We start from the raw sequence: 20,899 nt of genomic DNA, 5'->3' as shown, positions 1-20,899 counted from the left end.
TAGAGGTATTTGGAAGAGGGAAGCTGTAAATAATAAATGCTCTTCTTATTCATATTTTGTGTGATCTGCATGTATTTTGCATTCAGTTTTGGGCGCCCAAGTACAAAAAGTAGCATGAGGAACATCTGTCAGTAGTTGCTAGGATTAAATGTGCATGGCTCCAGATTTGTTACAAAATAATTGCTGCAACCAGTGAAAAGGATTTTCCTGGGAAAAACTCCAAGATATACAGGAGGGAAAGGGCATGATCAATGTCTTTAACCAACTCTATAGACTACTTGAAGCTTGTGATCATGGGTGCTGACCTAGGTGAATGCAAGCACATCAGAAGTCCCCATTGCCCTCTGTTGAATTCAAGAATCTCCCTCTCATCCTATCCTGAGCAGACAGTAGGATCAGAACTGTCATCTCCGATAGCTTATTTTCCCAGATATAAATATTAATCATAAAAGACAGCACAATTTTAAATGCTTACGGAGGCTCAGTTTTCCCACTCCAAATTTAACCATTGTGAAACTTTACATACATTTTAAAATAAAAAGTGATTACATTGTTATACAATCCCATGTACTTATCTTAGATGCCCTAAGCTCTGACATCTAATTACATACTTGCTTACATAAATACAAGAATTTTTATTTTCAGATATTGCGCCATTTAAAAAAACACAAACCTATTAAAAAAATTGTTATGAGTGATACAGATTGCCTTGGCTATTTTGAAGCCCTTTCTTGAAGAAACTGACCCACTTTGCAGCAAGCTTTTGAAATTCGTCAGGACAAATAAATACCACCACCACCACCCTTGGGCAGGGATGTGACATAACAGTGGTCCATTGCAGCAAATGAACACTGCCCCACCAACCTCAGTCTGCTATCAGCTGCCCCACCCCTTGCCTTGTTAGTTAGAACCTGACCTGCCATCACTGCTGCAGCTTACCAGGGAGGAGAGGGGAAGGGATGAGGTGGTGGCATGGTCAGTGCAGTGCAAACACACTGTCAGAGCCAAACCAGGGCATCTGCACCACACCAACCTTGCCGCCACCTTGGCTCTTCCCCCTCTCAGTAAGTCACAGCAATCCTGGTGGTGGGAGGTCAAATAAGCAGAACTGCTCCCACACCAGCCACTGCTGGATTCCAGTTCCTATCCCCCTCATTGTACTGCCTGAAAATGGTCACTTCCCTTAGCTGTGTGGGCTTTCTGCCTCTGCTTCTTCCTGCATTCCCGGGGGGCTTTTGCAATTCTCTCTTCAAATTGCAGCTCCACATGCTGTTTCAGATCAACCACTTTGGGGAGTCCCCTCTTTTCAGGGACACCTGTAAAGCTAAATGGAGAGCTAAGCTGAGGAGGACAGCCTTAACAGCTCTGGGAAGTATGTGGGAATTCTCTGCATGCAGCAGCTTGGAGCTCAGCCACATGGATCGGGTTGAGCACAAGCTGAGAGAGAATGATACGTGCATTTATTTATGGCAAAGGCTGCACTAAACGCTAACTCAATCTCTGTGTTAGTTTGCATTGCTGGTGGCTCCTTAGCATCTGGCCACCTGCTCCTTCCAGCACACCTGTGTTAGAAGCGTATCAGGTGTCCATATACATGGGGCTATTCTGGGGTAGCGTTCATAGCATTGCAGGTTTGGTGTCTAGATTCTAGATAGAGAAGGAAATATATATCAATCATGCTTGTATGATTGGCATGCATTGCATAATTGTGCGTTTATGGTAGGGGCCACATTGTACTTGTATCTTTCTTTCATGTTTGTTATTTACCAGCTAAGAAGACTACATTGCAACGCAACACAAAATGGGCAAGGGAAGTAACAAGGTCTGTTCAGAAGTGACCCGTCTGCAAAGTTTGCTTCTAAGCACTTGATACAAATCTTTACAACTATACACACCTGTTTACAAAAAGTTGATGAGCTCTGTTGACCCTCAAGAATCCAAGAACTCAGAAAGACTTTGTTGCTCTAGCTAGAACAGAAAGCCCTTTCCATTCCTTCCTGCCCTGAAGGATCCAGTGTCCAACCTGGTTGGATGGAGTCCATCCAGAAGGGCTGCCAGCTGTAGTTCAGTGATACACTGGCCAGAACAGCAGCATGTCAATTCAGGTGTCCTCCACAATGGTGGAAAGGGAGGACTTGTACCACTTCTCCACCAACCTCTTTCAATGCCATCCCCAGCAAAATATATGAACCTCATACAGCATGTACAGGCACACACACACACACACACACACACACACACACAAATGAAGTCTTGCTTCTCTCTCCCAGCACTATTTTGTTAGTGAGCTAACTTTGTAGAGAGGGAGGCCATGTGTCCTCCTTTATCTGAGGGTGGTCCTTTCCAGTGCCGGATTTACTTATAAGCTAAACTAGCTATAGCTTAGGGCTCCACTCTCTTGGGGGCCCCAAAAAAATTTAAAGGGGAAAAACTGGATGTACATTTCCAAAATATAAGATAAAATAAAATAAAATAAAACCTACATACAGCAACAGTGTTTTGTGTTGTGTAGGCTCCTATGGTGTAAGTAATGGGCCCCCCCTGCTAGCCTGCTCCCTCAAATATCACTGGTTTGCTCATTTCTATATACAGTACTGTATAGGATGCTTACATTCAGCATGTGCAATGGCTTTAGATACCTATTAGGTCCATAAATTACCATATAGCATATATCCAACACAAAAAACAGTGACAATTTGTTGTTGACAAAGGACAGCTAGACATATAAAGGGCCCATTACTTTCAGTAGCTTAGGGCCTCATCAAACCTAAATCCAGCCCTGATCCTGTCCTGTCTTTTAGCATGATCCTAACTAGTTTATAATGCTAGAACTAAAACACACACACAAATGTGACTGCAGATTGCGAAGGTAAACATTATCTTGAATTAGCACAACTAACACACTCACTTGAGGTCCCTGTAATGTCATCCAACACTTCTGTTCTCAACATATTCCTTGAAGTAGCTAATTGCTTACATGATCAAATCACTAAGAAATCATCAGCGGTATTTGGGTCATCAGGCCTATAAATCCCAAGTGTAAATTTCACAGCCACCTGATGGTGAATGTTTGTTATGTGATCAGTTACACATATACCAATTACAACCTCACCTGGCCTGCTGCCCACTAATATATCAATGGGATTTATTTCACCAGTCTAAATAGCTTCAGTAAATCCACAGTTATCTAATCTAGTCTTTCAGATAAATGTTTTGTTTCTTCTAGATAAGAAATAATGTGCCATGTAATAATAACCCACTCCAGGCTGCCCTCCTCATACCATTTGCTTAGCAGTCATTTTGAAAAGCGGGACTCAAGTCACATTCATGGCATACATTTAAAGCACATGGCTTCCCCAAAAGAATCGTGGAAACTGTAGTTTGCTAAGGCTACTGTGAACTGTAGCTCTGGGAGAGGGTAAACTACAGTTAGCAGGAATTTTTGGAGGAAGCCATGTGGTATAGATGCGACCTCAAGGACTGTAGTCCGCCTTATTTTGTCCAGAAATATAGATTCAGGAAAAGTTTTTCTAACCATTAGAAAAGAACTACAGGACTAGAAACTGAAGCTTAATGCCCCTATGACCACATGTTACTTGCTTCTCCTACCTGTACTTTCCTTACCTTTTACAACATGAAATTTTAAAGTATGCTTTTAGGTATAGATAATCAGTTAGAGGTCCCTTTGACAGATTTAGGTAGAGTACTTTCTAGAGCAGGAATGGGGAACTTTTCCAGTTTCCACATTCCCTCATGGATAACCTTCTGAAGGCAGAGTGGATAACCTTCTGGGGGGTGTGGCCAGATGTGAAAGTGGGCGGAGCAACAGTTATGACTCTTTCCTTTGTACGGTAGGCTGCATTCCATGCAAATGCCAAAGGTTTCCGCATGCACCCACCTCTGCATCCTCCATCCAGGTGAGCAAAGGTGAGCAAAGCTCAAGGATACACTTCAGCCAAAGAAAAATACTTAAGAAAATACAGAAAATTAGGGATGTATCCTAGGGAGCGCTGGATAGAGAGGATTGAGGGGTGCTGCATGTCCTTTAAGTTCTCTGCCCCTGGTCTAGAGGATGTGGTGCACAGCCCTCCTCAGTACTCTTACCTGTAAACATCAAATAAATAAAGTGGAGCTTATGTCAAAACCAGAACACAATCCATACTGCTCAAGATCATTTGGGATGCCAGGGCAGTGGTCCTCTTTGGCTCCAAACCAAAGTATCCTGTTTACCTCCCACCACCACACCCAACAAGAGGCCCCTAAATTCTTTGGAAACTTATTTCTAATGCAAACCACAGTTTCTTATACCTCCTTCCAGAATGAGACCACAGCAGAGGGCAAAGAGCTAAAGCTCCCACCAGGGTCCCAGCCTGGACTGGGGGCTCTGTGCTTGCAATTTGCAGATAGATTTGGGGAAGGGGGAGGGCTAATGAAGACAGACCCTGTGGGCCAGATGGGAATCCTCTGCAGGCCATATACAGCCTGCTGACGGGCAGCTCTGCACCATCCCTGCCCCAAATGTAGGGAAAGAGGGGTAGAAGAGAGATAAGAACTTTTCAGTCATTTTTGCCTGCAGCAAGGCAAGGAAAGCAAACCCTGTGTTTTGTGTTTTGTACTTTATTGTGTTCAGTTACATGCAGTGCTTTCTTTTCTTGAAAAATGTTTAGGGGTACTCTCATTTTCCTACCCATATTGAAATATTGCCCCTCAATGAGGCCAAGCTTAGATTCACAAAATGTTTAGAGGTATGCATACCCCTGCGTACCCCCAGAAAAAAAGCACTGGTTACATGAATACTAGATGCTATAAAAATATCCCATTTGCTCTTAAGTCCAAAAGAAAACCTAATCCTACTTTAATAGAGCATATTTCTCCCACACCCATCCACCTTTGAACATGAATCTGAAACTGGAAAAACAAAATCTACAATATATCTCTAGATGAAGCATGCCTTATACTCTAGTTTGGTAAATTTACTCCAACCAGTGCCAAATTTGCATTTACCAATACGTACAGTGTAAATATAGAAAGCAGAAAGGAAATGTTCTCATTACTTTAATCCTTTTCTCCCCTCCCAGTAAGCATTTGCCAGATATTCTATGACAATAAATCTCGCTTGATCCTAAATTGTCCTCACATTAATTTTTTAGAGGGGGGGGATCATTTTGACAAGTGCTGCCCATTTAATTCTAATGTTTAGCTACAATGGGTAATTGCATTAGTCTTGAAAAGCATTTTGTAAAGTCTACCCCAATCAGATTTTTAATTTAATGCACCATCAGCTGTTTTTATGATAATATTTAATCTGCAGAAACAAAACTAGTGCCCTATGACTATCTATAATATTGGAGAGAGAATGGAGTTTAGCCATTCCTTCCTGAGGGATGAGGCACTGCTCATTACAGTATGAATAATATATGTGGATATATTTATATTTGCCTTACTGTCATGATGCTAAAAATAAGTAATGGGCTGAATATCTCTATCAATTCTTAACAATTAAGTCTGGGAAATGGGCATCGCAAGGAGAGGGAAGCACACACTGTTGTTTTGCCACAACAGTAGTAGTAGCAGCAGTTGTTCTGTGTTCAGCCATTTTGTTCAAAAAGGAGGACTATATTCATAAAACATGGGCGGCTCGTACTGTAAGCAATCTGCAGCACCAGTGCTGCTGAACAGCCTCTGTCCATTTCAGTAGGGCTGTCGCAGGGATTTGCATGCAAACCGCTGTCGAAATTGGTCAAAGTTGCTTAGCTAAAAGTGCATCCCTCCTTACAGTCTGGGATCAGTACTTATGTTCAAGGGCAAATTAGCAGTACTTAGGTCAGCACTGATGGGAGGACGAATAGGAAGCTTGCAGCCCGACCCTCCCTGCCTGTTGACTCAGTAGCGAGTCCCATGGTGTTTAATGAGATTTTGTTCCATGTAAATGTACACAGGATTGCAGCCTTTATGTTCTGTTAGGAGCTCTCCAGACATCCTCTCTATTATTGGGCATTCAGGATGATTTGTGCCCATGATGGTTGGTGGGTAATAATAATAATAATAGTAATAATAATAATAATAATAATAATAAATTTATTACTTATACCCCACCCATCTGGCCGGGCCTCCCCAGCCACTCTGGGCGGTTCCAACATAAAACACGATAAAACATCAAACATTAAAAACTTCCCTAAACAGGGCTGCCTTCAGATGTTTTCTAAAAGTCAGGTAGTTGTTTATTTCCTTGACATCTGACGGGAGGGTGTTCCACAGGGCTGGTGCCACTACCGAGAAGGCCCTCTGCCTGGTTCCCTGCAACCTCATTTCTCGCAGTGATGGAACCGCCGGAAGGCCCTCGGCACCATCCTGCTTAAATATTGCCTGCTAAAGTTTTGGGTGAGCATGTTGCTTTGTTTCCAATCTGAGCATGTCCCATAGCTTCCCGCTGAAATCCTGTAATTTTTTATACCACAAATGTTCATCATGGGGGTCTCACTTTAGTTGCCCTATAGCACAAGAATGTCCCTTGAGTGGCAATAATGCAGTAACACTGGAGAAGCATTGCAGAACAACCAATCGAGCAGAATGGTGTGGGAACAATCCAATATAAATCAATCACTAATGCCCTATTATTACATCAGTGATGTGTTGCAGAATACACCAACAGTCTCTAGGGACCCTGAGCCGCCTATTGGCTGTGGAGATTCCATAATGAAGCACATGAACACCTGTAGGAATGCTGGAATCCAGGGAATCCAGGTGAAGAGTTGGAACAGGTTGGTTGGATAAATATAGGTAGGGAGAGGCGACAAGCAAATTTGGAAATCCCAGCCAACATCTTGCAATGTGGAGGAAGCTTGAAGGAACATAACACTACAGGTTGCGAGAAAGCGGGAGTAACTGTTCTGCCCTTCTTGGGAAAGATTCCCACTAAATGCCTGCTAAGTGCAGAGAGAGGCAGAATCAGGCCCTATGTTTCTGTCATCACAGGTATCTGCTGGTGTGTGTCTCCCTGTGTGAGTATGCATTTGTGTTATCTCCTTATCTTACAACTGAATGTCAACTACCTCCTCCGTCCAAATTATGAAAAATATCACGCAGCGCCCTGACATATTTACAGTAAGTTTGAACTGCTTCCTGCAATAACATAGATTAATGCTATATGAAATCCCCTTTCATATAACTACAGATATAGATCCATACATCCCTAGAGATATTGGAGTGAGCAGTAATTTATGTTATGATATGTTACGTTCCTATCATCATACCATATCGTAGATCATGATCCAGGCATGAAACCAAACTTCAGGAAAATTTATGATGCAATAACTAAAATGAAGGGTGAAAACTTGCTTATTAAAGTGAAATCTCTGCTCACTAAAAATATATATTTCCCTTTCACATGCAATCACAAAAGAGAACTAATCATTTTGACTGGGAGCTATGGATTTTTTTGTGTTTATTTTATTCTCTTATTGTTACATTTAAAAAAAATTGGACTTGATAAACGTAATGGTTTTGCATTACGTTCCCAATGTACCTCTAAATGCTCACTTGAGCTCCCTGTTATTAATTTAAGTAGAGAGGGAAGAACTGTGGGAATGGAGTGAAAAATAGTAGCAGTTAACTACTAGTAGTTGTAGGCAGCACTGCTGAGCGTGAACCTCCAGGGGTAACCTGTAATGATGATCACATATTTGTTGTCCTTGGCCCTCTGGAAGGTGGAAATAAAGCTTAAATTGTAGTTTCACTAAATGGTGACCTGATTACCTATTTAATTCAGGAAATGCCATTGTGCTATTGTAACAGCTGCAAGTGAGAGCAGCAAGATAACTCAAGTAAAACAAACCACTCTTGATGCTGTGCACCCGCCTATTTTTATCCAAACAACTTCTGGGTTTTGTTTTGTTTTTGTTATCTCCTTCTGTTTGGCTGCTTATTCCCTGGAAATGATGCAGAAGGCTCTTTTTGACTGCTGTGATTAGCTTGTTTGAAAGCTTCCTCTCCTGCTCCCCCCACCCCCACCCCCGCCGTCGCCACCCAGCTCTTACCCCTCCTCGAAATTCTCCCTGTCATAAATTTTGCATTACTTGGTGCACACAATAATGCGACATAAAATTAAATAAACAATTTAATTAATTTAATTAAAATTAAATATTAAACATATTGTGTATGAGGATCCCGTGCCTTTGATTTAATTGGGCAGGAGTACCCAAAGCAGTTTGGGTAACAGTGAAAAATAATTAAAAACAACAAGTATGGTTGCCTCTGGGCATGAAGAATAGTCGGGGAGCTTCCTCCTGAGAAAGGTTTACTTAATTAAAACTAAACTAATCTTGCAGAAGAGGAGGGGGGAAACTTGATAAGCATTTCATAATACAAATCATAATCCCCAAAAAGTGAAGCGCATGTTCCTTCTACATGGCACATGAAGAGAAACTTAAATCGTTTTTGTTCTGCCACAAGGTGCTCTTTGGCCACACATGTGAACACTCAACAGACACACTTAGATGGCCTAGATAAATAAGTTTTTGGTTTTTTAAAGGCATAAAAGGCCCATCGTCTATGTACCTCAGCTAAAACGCTCTTTATTGCTTCTTACCATTACAAATATATAATAACATGCAAGAAAGCACAGTAATCGTAGTCCCTTTCCTTCCTTTAAATCCACAGCTTTTCTGCCAGCTCCAGTCACCTTATTTAAAAACCAAGCCATGACTCATGTTGGCAGGTGGGCCTTTTGGTTACGTTTCCATATGCCAAGAAGAAGGTCTGTGCTGAGCTTTCACAGACATCCCTTAAAACACCTTCCATTCATAATACACCATATTCTTTTCCTTCGCAGAAGGATAGGAGCTGATTTACACACGGCATCCTATCAATACATGGTTTTTGCCAAATACTTGCAGTTATACAATCCACAGTGGTGGGGGTGCGGGGGGGGAGGCGAGGAATCCGAACACTATGAAGAAGTTGGATATGTCCCAAGGTAGCACACTGTACGAGCCAGACATCAAATAGACCCGCTTAGAATTGCCACACAAACCACTGTCCTCCAATGGGCTTACAAAAACGTTGACAGGTTTTATAGCCTGATTCAAAAACAAATGCCTTCTTCTAACACGTTTGGCTGCGGCAAAGCCCGCAAGAAAATTATCTTAGCAACCTGGTATTAAGTGAATGTATTGAAATACGTCCTAATTAACATTTTAGGTGGATGGTCCCGACATGAGAGAGTCTTTTAAGCTTGTCTTTTAAAGTCACTGTTTTGTCTGGAGGGAGCTTTGTGAAATAGGAATATACAAGTGAAGACCTGTGTCAATTTATGAATGTTTTGGATGTATATACATTCTCGGTGTCACGGGTGGGAAACCTCAGGCCCAAATGCAGTCCTTCAGGCCCTTTTATTTGACCTTAAGAACACTTCCCAAGCCGCACTTCCTCAATGGCCCTGCTTTCCCTGCTCCAGCTGTCCAAATGGTTTTATTTACTTGAAATCTGTCCTCAACTTCTGATAATGCCTCTTGCTTAGTTGGACGGAGGACAGTGACGCGTATTTGGGTGTGTGCAGAAAACTGGATTACTGTACAAAAATAAATTTAACTTAGTTGTTCTGCATCTGACCCTGCCCACCACTAGAATGTGGCTCTCAGAAGGTTGCCCAGAAGGGAAGGTGGCCCTCAGATTGAAAAAAGTGCACCACTACTACTCTATGGCCTCATTCATAGAATAAACTACTCCCACTATTAACCACACCATTAAACCACTAGAATACCACGTTAAACAGCCATAGATTCCTCCAAAGAATTCGGGAAGTTTCTTAAGGATGCTAAGTGGTGTTAGGAGACCCCCTAGTCTGCTTCCAGAGCAATAATAATAATAATAATAATAATAATAATAATAATAATAATTTATTATTTATACCCCACCCATCTGGCTGGGTTTCCCCAGCCATACTGGGCAGCTCCCAACAGAATTAAAAGCACCATAAACCATCAAACATTAAAAACTTCCCTAAACAAGGCTGCCTTCTAAAAGTCAGATAGTTGTTTATTTCCTTGACATTTGATGGGAGGCCATTTCACAGGGCGGTCACCACTACTGAAAAGGCCCTCTGCCTGGATGCCTGTAACCTCACTTCTCGGGAACCACCAGAAAGCCCTCGGAGCTGGACCTCAGTGCTAAATGATGGGGGTGGAGATGCTCCTTCAGGTATAGTGGGCCGAGGCCATTTAGGGCTTTAAAGGTCAGCACCAACACTTTGAATTGTGCCCGGAAACGTACTGGGAGCCAATGTAGGTCTTTCAGGACCGGTGTTATATGGTCTCAGCGGCCACTCCCAGTCACCAGTCTAGCTGCTGCATTCTGGATTAGTTGCAGTTTCTGGGTCACCTGCAAAGGTAGCCCCACGTAGAGCGCATTGCAGTAGTATTCTCAGAATGGCTTAACAATCTTTCACACAATCTTTCAAAAGGAACTCTGAGAATTTCTCAGAGCTCTTGGAGGGGAATGGGGTCTCCTAACTGTGGGATAACCAATCTCCTATAACCAACATGCTTCAATCTAATTAATGCACAAAGCGGTTAATACCATAAAGTAAGCTGTCCTGCCAGGCTTAGTGAGGTCACTTCCTGTTACCATGGGAAGAAATGGGTAAGCAAACCTATTGTTAACCTTCCAGTCTACCTGAGAAGTTCAATTAGGAAGGAGGCTTCAGGTTGTTGGTTGCTGGTTGCTCCAGCTCAGACCGCATGGCTCTCATCAGCCACTCTTGAGTTCCTATACCAGTTATTTAGGAACTTTCACCATTTTGTAACTAAAACAAGTTTCCTGCCTGTGCAACTTTTTCTGAATGCTATATGGAAAAGCACATGAATCTGACCTTTGGAGAGTTTTTAAGTAAATCATTTTAAACTTCCCTAACATGTTGTCTTTTACTATGCTAGGGGAAGAGGAGAACTTTGGAACTCACTTTAAAGGACAGATTTTAAATGTCTAACAGCCTATATTTCCATGCTTTACTTGCTGCATATTTTAAATCTGTGCTGGGGTTCACTCCCCAAAGAATACTTTCCTCAAACTAGGATCTTGGTATTCAGTAATTCTCCTTTTACACCTATTTCCCTTCTGCACCAACACCAACACTCTTAAAAACATTACAGCCCCCAGGATTATTGAGGAGAGGGGAGCCATGACTGTTCAAAGGGGAATCTTAGTACTTTAAACATATGATGTGAATGTGACCTATAGCAATTCTCCCTTTATCTTTCCTTAGAGTCCTGCTACCACATTCACACATAAACACACTATAGGCACTCACAATCGAACAACTGACCTCAACAGGGTGCTCTAGTCTCTTTCCTGCCATGCTCCTTCCCACCAGCAACACAAAGCCTATCCATTCCTGGGACTTGAGCTCTGACATATAATTAGCATTCTATTGCACCTCAGCAGCTGAGCCAGTGGACTTATCTTAATGAATGGCTGCAGAAGCTCTAACAGCCAATAGTCTTTGAGATCTGAAGGACTGTTCTGCAAGTTGTTGGGGTGTTTCGTTTTTGTCTTGCTTACTTTCTGTTTTCAATTACCGTATTTACTCGAATCAAATGCTCACCTTTTTTTGGCCAAATTACGTTGTGAAAATTAAGGTGCGCACTGGCACAGTACAATAAATATAACAAAAGCACCACAGCACCTCCTAACAGCACTCCCTAAGCCATTTCCAGCAAGTTTAAGGTTCACAGTGGGGCAAGAACCACTATATATTGGCAGGTATGCACTCTGTGCCCTGCATGTTTACTCAGAACTGTGGTGGACTTTGGGCTTCCAAACTTCAGCAGCACCCTGTATAACACCAACATTTAGCACCAGCCCCTGCCTCTCACCTTGCATTCTAAGTCATGGTTGCAGTGCCCTCTTGGCTCAGTGCCCAGTGCGGGAAATTCAGTCACACTCCCCCAAATCCACCACTGCTCAGAAGTCCAGCTGAGCTCAGGTAAGTAACGATGTGCACGTGAGTCTGCCGTGTTAATTTTACATGCAGTTTATCTCTCAGCAGCCATGATAAGCGCTCTAAATTAACCAATGCTGGCTTTGCCTTTCCAGATTGTCAAGCAGGCAATTCTTGTGTCTTATCAAACTATCTCCACGTGTCTCTGTGAACAGCGCCTTTTTGTCCCACAGTAAAACCAAAACACATGCACGGAGGGTTCGCTTCCAAAATGAAAGCACTGGAATAAGCAAAGGAAGCAGCATAAAATGCGTTGCAGGCCATGGAAGCATTAAAGAGAAGTGAGGCAACGTGCAGTGCAGACAGGCTCTGCCACCCTTTGCACTCTTTGCAACATTAACCCATATGCATTTTATAGTCATTAGCAACTGTACTAACGAGAAGTTCTGTAAGGGAGGGGCGCTCTTACACTGCTGTGCAGGCCTGAAGCTTCTACTTTGGCCATTCTTATGGCTGAAAGGGTGACATTCGCATCTCCTACCTTTAATTCCTTGCGACTTTGAGAGAGCCATACAATTTTAAGCTCCCTAAAGAAACTTTGTTTGACGCCCTCCTCAAATAAGCAAAAAAAGGTTCTGACTTAAAAGCTTCTTGGCCTTGACCATATTCCCTGCCAATTAGATCCATGAGTTGTGTCAGGTTTCAGAAATGAAATGTTAATCCAGACAAGGCAGAGGAGCTAAGACCATAGCTCAATGAAAAAGCACATGGATTGCATGCAAAAGGTCCCAATTTAAACACCGCCCCCTCCGCCTCGCTTCTCCCGGTATGACTAAGAATTGGAAATAAATCTGTCTGAAACCTTAGAGAGCAGCTTCCTGTGTTGAGCTAGATGGGCTTATAGTATCAGGCAGTGGCATGTGGTGAATTTTTTCGTAGGGCAACAGTTAGGGCCAGAGGTGCCAGTTTACAAGAGCAATAGGGGGAGGGGGTGATGTCGCGCGTGTGATGTAGTGACATCCCAACATCACTGGGCTGAAGTTTCCCAGGCTGAAGCTTCCCAGTATCTGACAGTATACTGGAGCCCTGCAGCCTCCTTCCCCAAGCTGGGCAGGCTTTGGGAAGATGGCGGGAGGGCTCTTGGACCCCATCAGAGCATTGCACCACCTTCTAATTTGCAGTTAGGCAACTAGCATAGCTTTCCCCCCGGCCCACAGACCACACATCTCTGATATCAGGTCCCATCAGCCTATTTTAGATGAGGTTGTGCTCCACATGAAGTAACAGGTTGGCAACTCGGGGGTGCCGGAGAAATCAGGCATTAACCGTGCTCATTCCCTAGTCTAGATAGGATTCCTGCAACAACACAGAGATGTGCAACTGCTGTTCATACCATCTTTCATGACTTAAAGAATCTCGATTATTTACAAGAGTCTTCAGATTGCCCAAGGTGTACTAAGGCACTGTGCCTAGTAGTATTCTGTTCCATTATAAAATAATATTATGTCTGGGTAGGCTTCCCTGAATACAAAAGTTCTTATTAAAAATGTTTTTACACACACACAGAGTGGGGGGAGGGATGCATACACACACCAGTGGTGAACTATGCCAGGAAGAAGAAAAATGTGATTGTCAGAAAGATTTCCAAAGTACAAAACAGATGTTAAACTCAGCAAGCAGAACAAAACAAAAATACTAGTAATGTTAGTAATGCTACACCCACAAAACGTCACAAATCTGTTGCACACCTACGAAGCTATCACAAACTTCCTGATCCAGCATGCACAATAAACACAAGAGCATGATTCTGATCCTTTAGAACAGGGGTAAGATGTTCTTAGATGACAGCTTCAATCATCCCTGATGAATGACCCTGCTGGCTGGGACTGATGAGATCTGGATTCCCACAGCATTTGGAGGGCCACAAGTTTTCAGAGTTGGTGGGGGAAATGTCACAGAATTTAGTAAAAACAAGATCAGAAGATGGTTGTTGTTGTTGTTAGCACAACAACTCTTCAGCCAGACCAAAAGCAGTGCAAATGCCAAGGTACGTCCAGAAAGACATGTTTAGAAGTTTGGTTTATGACACATGGTGAAGAGCTCAAAGCAATTCTTCAATCTAAACACCGTGGGCTGGATCTGATGATCTGTTGCAGAGTCATATCTTCATAATAGCCAAAAGTGAAGCTAAAATTTGAGTGAGGCGTGCCACCCCCAATTAGTGATTCAACTCATTGATGCTAATAAGATAACTCTCCCGAGTAAGTGATGCCAGGTCTGGACAGGCCCTTTTAGAGTTGTCATTCAAAGATTCACATGATTGCAGTTGCTTGAGCGTGAAGAACAAAGGTTTCTAGTTACAGAACCAACACCATATACCCCTTTGATTTTGCAGAAATATTTGCTGCAAACCCAACATTCAAATTCTTCTAGCATTGGCTGGCATCATTCGAAGATGCCTATCGTGTAACAGTAGTAACATAAAACAAATGTCTAGATATTAGATAGGTCTGTTTGGGATAAGCATTCACTAGGTTTCCAGGTTGCTGGGGGTTTTATAATTACAGTTTATTGCAGGACACCAACACGCAGATAGCAATAAATGTGTTGCCTGAAGATGATGTTCTTTGATACATTGAAGGGTTCATAATCCTTTGTAATATATTCTATCTTGAATCCTTGCTTTCTGTGTATAAAATATTTCCAGAAAATTCTGGGTGTGCTCCAACCGAAGCAAGGCACTTTTGAGTTTCGCTGTTTTGAATGGGAAGGATGTAAACATATGCTCTGCTCCAAGGGATTATTATTCATATTATTTTATTTGTTAAATTTCTATACCACCCTTCATCCGAGGATCACAGTGGAACTTCACAGTGGAGCTTAATTATGGCTGCATCACGCCACCTATAAGCTGTAGAAAATGAACTTCCAGCATTACTAATGACCCTGCTTGCTACAGATTTTCTGTGTATCATTTGAGGCAAATTGTGGTCCCCCACAACAGGCTTAGTTGGGGATAGCAATCAGCGCTGGATGGAGCCCCAGTGGGCCTGGGAACTGCCATTTTAGTTTCCTACAATCCCCATACATTGCATTATTCTAGAGCATTGAATGAAATTAAAATGTTGGCTCCCAGACCCCCCAAGGACGTTCCCCATGATATCTCCAAGGAACACTGCATTGGGGAAAATTAAACAGCAGCCTCCTAGGGCAGGATTCAGTGACGGACACTGTAGCCCTCAAAAGATTATGTGTAAGGACACTGGACCTCTTTGTGATCATGGCTAAACATAAGTAAATTTCAGATATTCAAGACGGCTTTGTATTAGAGCTTGGACCTGTTGCTTCAGTGGTGAAGTAACTCAAGAGTGAGAGTTTATATAGGAGCTGGCTGTTAGGCAGATCCTGATTCTGGCAGGTGCTTGCATGCATTTCCCCTTCCTCCTAAGTAGCCTCATAGGCAGTTGACCAGCCACTTTGCCAGCAACTCTGAGGCTCTTGCATGGCTCATCATCTCTGTTGCTCCCGTGGTCCTGAGAGTTTTGTCCTATTCAGGACTGGTGGCTGTATGTTTCTCTACCTACAAGTTTAAATGTCATGACTTCCTGCAAAAAATCTTCTTATTTCAGCAAGGGTATTGAGAATTCTTACAGCACAGCATGAACATAATAAAAACTAAACTAAAAACAGCAACTGCAGAAGCCAACACTGCAACAAATAGACTCTCACATCTCTAGATCCTAAAAGTAGCAAGCAAATGGTATAAACAACAAGGAAATATGAAAGCTTGTGCAAATAAGAATATTTTCACTTCATATGTCAAACTTATGACCACAAGGGCCAGGCATGCGGATCTAGAGAGGACATACAACAGGTGATGTACCACCCATAGAAAAAGCCAGTTCTCCAGTCCCCACCAGCCTGACCCAGAGATGGACCTTCCCAGATGACTTCAAAGCATGGGCATCATACAAGAGTAAGTGGTCCTGATTTCAAATCATATAAGGCTTATCCACATGTTACACTTAAAACAGGTAGAAGTTGTCTCTACACAAGTACTAGTGTGGAAGGGTTACAGCTTAGTGCTAGAGCATCTGCTTTGCATGGTTCCAGGCTCCAGGTTCAATCCCTGGCATCTTCAGGTAGGGCTTGGAGATAGCCCTGCCTGCAATCCTGGAGAGCCACTTCCAGTTAGTGTAGACAGTACTGGGCTAGACAAACCAATGGTCTGACTCAGTAGAAGGCAGCTCCTTATGTTCTTAGGCGTTTGTGAGAAACAGTGTATCTGTGCAGCTCAGTGATTCATGTACACAGACTGTACATTTGTCAAACTTAACATGTGAACACCCCTATAGTGTTGTTGTTGTTGTTTCGGTTAATACCAACATTTTTAATTGTGCCAATAAATACTTGGGAAGCCAGCAAAGCTGTTTCAAAACTAGCAAGATGTGTTCTGCATTTTGAACTAATTGCAGTTGCCAAGAGATCCTCAAATACAGTCCCACTGGCAGCATTCCTAGTGAAGGCTGGGTGTTACTGGAGCATGGATAACCATGACAAAGCTACCTTCTGTCCAGGGTGGGGTTGCTCTGCACCACCTAGGCTGGTGAAAGTGCTTTGTGTCACTAATGCTGTTTGAGCATCCAAAGCACTCCCAGTCTGTCTATCTGATCTTTAAGAGCAATGCTATCCAGAAAATATCGAAAATCCCACATGTAAGGGCATCTTGACGGAAAACTTTTTTTAACGGAGAACCAGCGTGTGTTTGTGTTTTAAAGATGCAGTCTATACTCACCTGCCTACAGACACTACTGCTTTCAAGGAAACATAAGCAGGTCAAACAGACCATCTACTAACAGCAGCCTCATCTTGTCTTGATGTTGAGCCAGCTGTCATCCATATGCTGATGACATTTTACACCACTCAGAGGGTGGAGTAATGACATTATCTCACTCAAAGGGTTCATGGAGATTGAGGACAGAATGGAGGACAGGATAGATCTCTAGAAAACATCATAGCACAGATTCCATGGTGCAGAGGGCAGGACTAAAAAGACATGGGCATATTCTTATAGGTACACGGTTGCTTGATTGTTTATTCCTATTGCTTAAGAGGAAATCAAGAGGGTTCGAGATTATGGAGACATGGAATCTTGAGACTAACAGTATAATATAGCTAAAAGCAGGTGGGAACTTGCTGCAGAAGCAAAGCAAGGCTCCTAGTGCATGCTTGGGCAAGAGTTTTAAATAAAGCCTTGATGAACACAAGGATTTGGGTAATGGCAGCATGGCAACTGTCTTGAAGATGAATCTAGGGGTGGGACATGGTGTACTGCATTAGGAGCCTTCTGCTCATGAGGATAGAACAGCAAGACAAGGAACTGGGTTATCACTGAGGAGCAGACAAAGATCTGGGGAGTCAACTAGAAAGGACACCACAAGTTGGGTGGAGATAGGGAAAGGGGCTAAAAGGCTGTGGTCAGATAGATATAAGTAGCAGAGATATGGGTAAGTTCTGGAATGGAGGAACTAAATGAGTAAGTATGAAGCAAGAAGGACCTGGTGTTAGACACATGAGAACCTATGCATGTGTTGCTCATTTTCTGTTATTTCTTACTTACTCTTCATTTTGTTATAGTTAAATTACATTACAATAAATATTTAAGAACATTTGAAATTGTCTGATCTATCACTGTTTGGTTCCAGAGGTGAGGAGACCCCAGTGAATTCCAGGTTTGCATCTTCAAGCAGAGTTATAGGAGCCTTACTGGCAAGTGTTAAGTGTCACATCATAAAACTTCTCATAAAATGAAATTCCACAGCTACAGCTTCTGGAACTGCCTGTCAAATAGGAGTGGAAACATCTGGGCATGGTACCACTTAGTCCCTACCTGACTAACTGATCCAGAAGGATGCTTGATGGTGTCAAGGGCTGCTGAGACGTCTAAAACAATCAGCATGGCCACATTCTGCCCCCACCCCTATCCTCCTTCTAGCATAGGTCAGGATAACCCTGAGGACAACCAAGGCAGTTTTAGTGGCGTGCCTGGAGATGAAGGACCACCAACCCACTCAAGAGAAAGAGATATTAGCAACTGGTTGGGTAGCTTATCCTCCAGTTCCAGGCTCAGCTTCTTCAGGAGTGGCTTCATGATCACCTCCTACAAGGCAGACAGGCCCTCTCTCTGTGTCTCTCTCCAAATGAAGCATTTACAGTCTCTTGGAACCAACCAGTCATCACACTCCTATCAGATGTTCTAAGCCGTTGCAGGCAAGGATTGGGTAAAACACTGCCAAGTCATACTCCTCAGAGCACCCTGTCCACATCCTCGGGTCACAATAACTGAAATTCATCCATGTGAAAATGACTCTGCAACTACCTAGGTGCCATGATAGATATGAGTGGTTTTGTTCTCAAAGTAATTTATTTATTTTAAATATTTATACACCACACACTCCACTAGAAAATTTAACAGGGTGGTATACAGCACAAAAACACAATATTACCATAACATCAGTATAAAAAATATCAAAAACCTATTTTTAAAAACTGGGATCTTTTTTAAAAATGCAATTTAAAACAACAACTCTTTCTGAATTCCTATTGGCAAGAAGTTCCACAGGGCAGATCCTGATGCACTAAAGGCTCAGTCCCTAATAAAGGCTGGCTGTATCTCAGGAGCAAAAGCATCCCATTGGAAGATCTTGGGAGTGGAGGTGTAGCAAAGGGAATCGGATCGTTCTTAAGATGTTTTGGACTCAGTTTGTTTAGGGCCCTTGTGAATTTATACAAGAACCCTGAATGGGACAGCAGATTAGCAACCTTTAAAAATGGGTCAAAGACATTCCCTAGTTCCCAGGTAGGCAGCATAATGACCCCCAGTTGTTGGACTACTCACAATCACCTCTGACCAGTGGCCATGTTGGCTGGGGCTGGTGGGAATTGTTGTGCAACAATATCTGGAGGGCACAACAGTGACTGCTCCTTCCCTGCCCTTTGGTTATAGAGCTATATTACTCAGGGTTCCCTGGTAAGAGAGAATGACTGTTCAACCAACTGGTAGAGTAGGTATGCCCAAGTATCCAGTGATATGCATGATGCTTTAAGTCTACAAAAATATGTAGATGTGTTGTTTTTGTGGCAATGCAAGAGAGTAGCTGTGATTTCAGCTTTGGTGGGAACATGAGTAGAGCAAAGAGGACTAATATCAATGGGACTGTACAAAAGACCTAACTCCATTTGGGACCTTGTCTTGGATGTCTTTCCTCAGCCAATACTAGTCTTGTTTAGATGCTTGGTTTAGCTTGAACCAGAGTGTCTATAGATCTCTGTCTATTTCCTTTCCCCAGCCCCCCACAATAGTAGCCCCAGGGCAATTTTACATACTAAAAAGGTAAAGGTACCCCTGCCCGTACCGGCCAGTCATGTCCGACTCTAGAGTTGTGCGCCCATCTCACTTAAGAGGCCGGGGGCCAGCGCTGTCCGGAGACACTTCCGGGTCACGTGGCCAGTGTGACGAAGCTGCTCTGGCGAGCCAGCACCAGCGCAGCACACGGAAACGCCGTTTACCTTCCCGCTATAAAGCGGTACCTATTTATCTACTTGCACTTAGGAGTGCTTTCGAACTGCTAGGTGGGCAGGAGCTGAGACCGAAAGACGAAAAGACGGGAGCTCACCCCACCGACCATGCGATCGGCAAGTCCTAGGCACTGAGGTTTTACCCACAGCGCCACCCGCGTCCCATAATTTTACATACTAGGTAACTACAAATCTGGAGGTCCACCACATGTCTACTCATAAGAGAGAGAAACTTAGTCAATCACAGCTTTTTTAAAAGACTTTGTCACCCTCTTTATCCATGTGTTCAGATGTACACCGAAAAAGTATTGGACTACACCTACCAAAAATGTAATGCATGAAGATGCCTTGGCATGTTGGAGATGAAGTTGGGCAGGATTTTGGAAATGACTTTGGTCCTCAGCAAGAAGAGGTTGGAGAGGAAGAAGAAGAAAAAGCCCACCTCGTTTCCCAGTGTCTGGTTGCACCAAAGCCGCATTATTTGGGAAGTGATAAAAGGGTGAGGAATGGTGGTGTCTTTAAGCAGTTAAACATTGCCAATAAAGATCTTGCAAGCTACACAGTTTATGTTAACATTAATCATGTTTAACAAGGTACTTATCAGAGCCAAGAAAGCATAGAATAAAAATTGTTTCAGGCTTTTCCTTCACCTTATTGTAATGAAGAACTGCCAAATGTTTATGATTGATTTACTGGAGGGGGCTTAAAAGATGCCTTGTTCTTTTGAAGAGGTGGCTCTCTCATACTCTTAAGTGACATCCTCCATTCTTCCATTTTTCATTACATTTTTTTTAGTCACCACTTCAAAATAATAACAAAGCACTTGGGACAGGCCTGTTGTTTTTCTTTCTTTCCTTCTTTTTTTTTTTTTAATGAATCACTTAATTTCTTTCCCACACCAAAGTTCCTTCCAGGGCCTGCCTGGGTGGGCCAAAGAAGCATTTAATGATGGAAGCAGTGAAGATAGGGCAACATGGTTGACAAACACATTCTCATTCTGCATCCCAAGGCATCTCCAGAGAAATAGCAGCAGCTTAATTGCTTGTGCACTTACACCCTGGATGATGCTGAAGGAGTCATGGTCCTTCTCTGTTAATTTCTTCCTGCCCAAAATGTTCTATTTAGCTTTGCCTGGTCTGAATCCTCAGCTTCATGTGAAGTTCGTGTTCTTCCTCCCTCTGATGAATGCTAATTACAGGCTTACATTAAAAGTTTAAATTAATGCTAATGACAACCATCTTCTTAATACCTTTTTGAGTGGGTGAAGGGGGACCGAGATGCAAATTGGCAATGGGATTTAAAGGCACTCGGATCTTGAAGACGAGCAAGCAAACCCACTTTGTCAGCTGACTTGAGAATGGAGACCTCCACTGAGGTTAACAGGGG

The 20,899-nt window shown here is 42.8% G+C and overlaps 1 long non-coding RNA gene across 1 annotated transcript; it reads left to right on the top strand.

Annotated features, from left to right (window-relative positions):
* Positions 1-6,665: 6,665 nt before the first annotated feature.
* LOC308479266 lies at positions 6,666-20,071 on the top strand. The gene is made up of 3 exons (XR_013987586.1): positions 6,666-6,761; positions 15,774-15,911; positions 19,804-20,071. It is a non-coding gene; the product is annotated as an uncharacterized lncRNA (long non-coding RNA).
* Positions 20,072-20,899: the final 828 nt, after the last annotated feature.

This window comes from Podarcis pityusensis (assembly GCF_964106645.2).
Source record: "Podarcis pityusensis genome assembly, chromosome: 1".
NCBI classification, from domain to species: domain Eukaryota; kingdom Metazoa; phylum Chordata; class Lepidosauria; order Squamata; family Lacertidae; genus Podarcis; species Podarcis pityusensis.
This window is presented reverse-complemented; position numbering and strand designations above follow the sequence as displayed.